Source organism: Mirounga leonina, unplaced genomic scaffold, assembly GCF_011800145.1.
Source record: "Mirounga leonina isolate KUSES-001 unplaced genomic scaffold, KU_Mleo_1.0 Mir_174, whole genome shotgun sequence".
Taxonomy (NCBI): Eukaryota; Metazoa; Chordata; class Mammalia; order Carnivora; family Phocidae; genus Mirounga; species Mirounga leonina.
Window position 1 is genome coordinate 10,130,032 of NW_023270451.1, and position 6,047 is coordinate 10,136,078.

Below are 6,047 nucleotides of genomic sequence, written 5' to 3' on the forward strand. Positions count from 1 at the left end.
CTGGACTACTGAACTCCATTTTCCTTTGTTCTAAGCAGTTAAACAGTCCAACATTTTGGGAGGAGATGAGGGCCAATAATAAAAACATTTTAGAGCTGACAGTTGCGCACCATATGCTGGGATTCTTTACAAATGGAACAGTATTCAAATTCAAAATCAGTTTGAACACAATGCTGTTATTTTTTAACATAGCCATTTAAATATTAACTTGTGAATATTGGGGAAAAAAGAAACTAACACAATAAATTTGTCTTCCTTAGACTCCAACCAAAACTATTTTGGTCTTATCCAGAATAGTTTTAGCAATTAAAGGCAAAATACCAAAAATCATTTAGACTCCTCCTCCTACCTTACCCCCAATATCCAATAGTTCTCCTTTTCATTTTTATTTTATTTCCTAACATTTCTCGATGCATCCTTACCATCATTCAGGACCTCCATGTCTCTCCCCACTCAAATCGCCTACAGAATTGCTGCAGGGCATACTGCAGTCTGTGAGAATGGTGCCCCCAAGTGGACATACACAATGATCGTAATTCCAACAGTAATTACTGGTGCTTTTTCATTCCACAACTATCCTCTAGTCCTCCATTAGAATGTATTTTTATATGAAAATTGAATTTATAACATCCCCAGTATATACCTTTCATGACTTTTTACACAAGATGATTCTTAACACCACCTGTTGATTTGCCAGTCCCATCCACTGAACACATTTCATGCTGTGGCCTTACCAAACTACTTGGGAGTCTTCTAAACATGTTTCTTGCCTCTATAGCCCATGTTACTCTGTCCGAAATGCCAATTGCACTTTTATCTACTCAAAGAATATAATTTGTCCTTTAAAACTTTACTGTGTCTATCTTCGTTAAGTCTTTACTTTCCTGATCCCACAGTAAATACAATCAATCATTCTTTTTTCTAAGCTCAGTCTGCTGCTTGAGCATACTTTTACTAATAGTCCCACTATACTGTATTGAAATCATTTTAAACTTACTAAAGGGTGAATTTCTTGAATGCAGAGTAAATGCATTCCATCTTCAGATTATTTTCCATTACAATACTTCACCTATAGAACACATCAATTTTTATTAAAATAAATCATACGTATAACAAAATCTTAATATAGAATATTTCTTTGGAAGAGAGAGTTTCATTGTAAAGCTATACTACTGAACTTTGTGTATCTTCATAATATCTGCTTCCATATTAAGGGAAATTTATTTGAGTGCAAATGAAACTTTGTTGCATATCATAGCATAACAGTTAATTTATTGCCTCTGAAATCATTCCCCCACCTGCCTATTAAATCAATGGCATATAGATGTATATCTGTTTGTGTGAAAATGTAAGAGATAAAGCCAACGTACAAAATCTTTGCTTTCAAAAGCTATGAAAAATTCACCACGCCAATTGATTAAGCAGTTCATAAAATATCTTAAAACTAAAAAAACAAAATTATTTTAAATCTCAGTTAAAAGTTGACTTGGTCATTGTATTAATTTGCTATGCTGCTATAACAAAGTACCACAAACTGAGTGGCTTAAATAACAAATATTTATTGTCTCACAGTTCTGGAAGCTAGAAGTCCAGGTATCAGCAGCATCGATTCCTTGTGAGAGCTGCGAGAGAGAATCTATCCTATGCCTCTCTTTAGCTTCTGGTGGTTTGCTGGCCATCTTTGACATTCCATAGCTGGTAGAAGCATCATTGCTATCTTTGCCTTCATCTTCATATCAAATAAGGGTTTGTGGCCAAATTCCTCCTTTATATAAAGACACGTTATATAAAAGCCCACCCCCATGAATTCATTGTAGCCAAATCACCTTTGTAAGACCCTATCTCCAATTAAGGTCACATTGTGAAATACTGGGGGGGTAGGAAGGACTTGAATTTTGGCGTGATACAGTTCAACACGTAATAGTCACCATATAGTAAAACTAGAGTATGTGAGATAGAAGACTGTATCACAAAAATTTTGAGCTTGAGAAGGCAATTTATGATTGTCAGAGAAATGGAATACCTGTTTGACAGAGGCCAGGTACATAAGTGTAGATGACTTGAGTACAATGTACCGAATGGTACAAAATTATGAGTATTAATTGCCTTCTGCATGTTACAGAAACATTAGATTGTTTTTGTAAACTAACATCTTGCTGATTGAGTAATAGTTATAGCTACATATAAACAAAATATGAGGAAAATTTATGGGCAAAAGAAAAATAAAAGATTGGTAGGCAAGTAAACTGGTTCATGTATATAATTTTTAGAGGTTTGACTTACATTTGATAAAAATTAAAGCATATTTTCACCTATATTTTTATGTCAACCATATTTCTATTTTCTATTAAAAGGGAATTACTGGGCGCCTGGGTGGCTCAGTTGGTTAAGCGACTGCCTTCAGCTCAGGTCATGATCCCAGGGTCCTGGGATTGAGTCCCGCATCAGGCTCCCTGCTCTGCGGGGAGCCTGCTTCTCCCTCTCCCACTCCCCCTGCTTGTGTTTCCTCTCTCGCTGTGTCTCTCTCTGTCAAGTAAATAAATAAAATCTTAAAAAAAAAAAAAAAGGGAATTACTGTTTGAAGTGTTAGATTAAGTGAAACACTCCATAATTTTATTTTCTCTCATTTCTCTATTGTCCTTATTCTATATTTCACATTAAGCTACTTTTTTCCAAAAATAATATACCTTGGTTACATTGATAAACTGAAAATATAAAATTGTTTTCCCTGTTGTTTCCAAAGAAGTATAGTACTTCCGTATCATTTGACAGGCAATTCAGTTTTCTTCAAAAAAAAGATGAAAGATACATTTCAATACATTTAAAACATATCAAAAAATAAGATATTGTCTGTCAGTGTACAAGTCTCTTTTGTTCTGTATTTCTTTAGGTATGTCACTAGATTACAAAAGAGAGTTTGGGGGCTAATGGGGATGTAAATCATCAGCATTTATTTAATCTAACTAGCTTATTAATAAGGATTAATCAAGCAACCATTATAGGTATAACACTATGAGACAACATGTGAAATAAGAAAAGTTTAAGACATGGCCTCTGCCTTAAAGATCTTAGCATACACTTGAAGAAAGACAACTAATATATTTAGAATATAAACGTTTTAGGCTATAGTTTATATTTGCAAAATGTGTTTAGTGCCAAAAAACGACAATATTCGAATGTTATATTGAAGCTAGACTCTTTTAAGTTCTGCACTTTTTCTAAGCTCTGAAATATATGATTAAAAGGTAATTAGGGCACCTGGGTGGCTCACTTGGTTAAGCATCTTCCTTTCGCTCAGGTCATGATTGCAGGGTCCTGGGATCCAGCCCAGCATTGGGCTTCTTGCTCAGCAGGGAGTCCTGCCCCTCCCCCTGCTTGTCCTCTCTCTCTGTCTCTGTCTCTCTCTCTCAAATTTAAAAAATCTTAAAAAAAAAATGTGCTTGGTGTTTGCAGTTCTAAACCAAGCCTAGACAAAAGGAAAAATCAGAAATACCAATCCTGTTTTTTATTTAATTTTTTTAGACTTTATCATGGAATTTTAGCATTAATTTTTATTTTAAAAATATTACATTAAATATTACTTATCTTGATTATTAAGGTTTTCTTTTGCATCCTCTTAAATTTTGCTCCCAACTTGAATATCTCACTATGCTCCCCCTAGTCCCAGCCCTGTGTACTTATATTATTCTTTTCCCTTGTATACTTGCATATCATCAAGCATTTCCTAATTGTTTAAAAAAAACAGTGTTTATGTTTCCATTTTGCATATATAAACATACTGTTTTTATTTTTAAAAAGTGTTCCTTGTCTTTTATGAATTGCTATACCCCGCCCCAACACAGAACAAATTCGACATTACTGACAAAGTGGACAGTTTAGATGAATGCTAACATTTCAGTTTTCACTTGATTTTTGTATAGTGTATTTATTTATGTGAAAGCCTTTAACAAAGCCACTAAGGCAGCTTAGTATCTTTGTCAGTACTGATTGTGAAATGTTTATAAAGTGATTTGGGGAGCATGACTGTGGTATCTAAGGGGGGGGATAGGTGGCGCAGAAGAGAAAGTGTTTGGACTTGCTTGTTAAGTTTATAGACTGTGCCTATAACATATAGCCTTTCAATTAGGAAACTATTTTTTCCCTTTGATACACAACTTGAGAATTCATTCATACAATAGAAAAATATTTTATTAGCTTAGATTTCATGTATTTCTGGTAAGAGTCTGAATTGTTGACTTACCAGCATTCAGTAATATTTAAAGGAGTTTTATGCTTTGGCTGGAAGTCATTTGTGGGGGAAGGAAAGCTCAAGTGATCATATGTCCCTGTCTGAGAGGATATTCATCCTTATCAAATTGCCATGTGCTTTTTCTCTACTTGGCATCCCTGCCAAAAACTGCACTGGCATTAAAAGGCAATTATTTCTCAATCTTAGAATCCTATAAGATTTCCAGAGCCACATCACAAAGAGGCATACAACTCCCCCTACCAGCACTGTGCTTATGAGATTATTTCACAGCACAGATTGGACTAATATTATAGCCTGCAGGACTCCTGGCTCCTTGGCATGAGGAGAGTTTCCACTATTTTGAAGAACAATTAGCACAAGTGAAAAATCTTAATTCCTACCTCAACTCTTTAAGATCTTAAAAAAAAAAAAACTTTTAAAAATATTGTATCATAAATACTGTCTTCTAAATAGTTATTGGGAAAATTGTCTATTTTTGTGGAGCTTTAAAAAGTAAAGGAATTACACTGATAAAATATTTTATTGACAATTGAATGGTGCATGCTACAGTTTTGAACCATATAATGAGAACTATATAAATAAAGGATTTCTTAGAAAACACCAAGTTAAATATTCTCATTTTGCAGAAGAGGAAACTAAAGCGTCAAGAAAGCTAAATGACTTCCTCAGTTACTCATATCTACGTAGTGACAGAATCTGCATTGGAATGCAGTCTCCTGTCTATAACTGCAAAGTGCATTGATTAAATTTCCTGGACAGTTGAGTGGAGATTTCAATATAACTTCAGCAAAGACAAAAATACTTAAGGAAAGGATGTTCTAATTAACAAAAGCTTCCTTTTTTTTTATATTCCTGCTTATAGTGTAGACATTAAAAACAGTAGGTGATATAGACTGAATATTTGTGTCTCTCCAGAATTTGTATGTTGAAACCTTAATCTTCAACATGACAGTATTTAGAGGCACCTTTGGGAGATTATTAAGATTAGATTATGTCACAAAGGTAGAGCCCCCATGATGGGATTAGTACCTTTATAAGGAGATGAAGGGACCAGAGCTTTTCCTTTCTACCATGTGAGGATTCAGAAGAAGGGCCCTCACCAAGGACCTGAACACACTAGGACCTTGGACTTTCAGGCTTCAAAACTGTGAGAAATAAGTGTTTGTTGTTTAAGCTATCAGTCTACGAAAACCTGTTATAGCAGTCTGAACTGGCCAAGACAGTAGGGGAAAATACTTATTGATAAAACCACAAGGGTGTGGGACCTGTTAAGCAAAGAACCTTAGCTCTACTCCATGTGGAATAAAGAGACATGTGGAGTTCCAGTATAGAAGAGGAGAGACATGACTCTCATTCCAGATTACACCATCTACATGGGATGAAGATATTTCTCCACCTTGTTCCTGCTCTCATTATTTCTCTGCTTCCTGTCTTCTCCCGGTAACTCTTAACTATGATACACACACCCATATGCACTCACATGCACATGTACCCACAGCCATGCATGCACACAAACATACATACACACCCACACACCCCTCGTTTCTTCCATGAATCATACTTTTCAGAGACAGTAACATCAAAATATATATTTAAAATTAAGGGATGGGGCGCCTGGGTGGCTCAGTCATTAAGCATCTGCCTTCGGCTCAGGTCATGATCCCAGGGTCCTGGGATCGAGCCCTGAATCGGGCTCCCTGCTCAGTGGGAAGCCTGCTTCTCCCTCTCCCACTCCCCCTGCTTGAGTTCCCTCTCTCGCTGTGTCTCTCTGTCAAATAAATAAAATCTTTAAAATTAA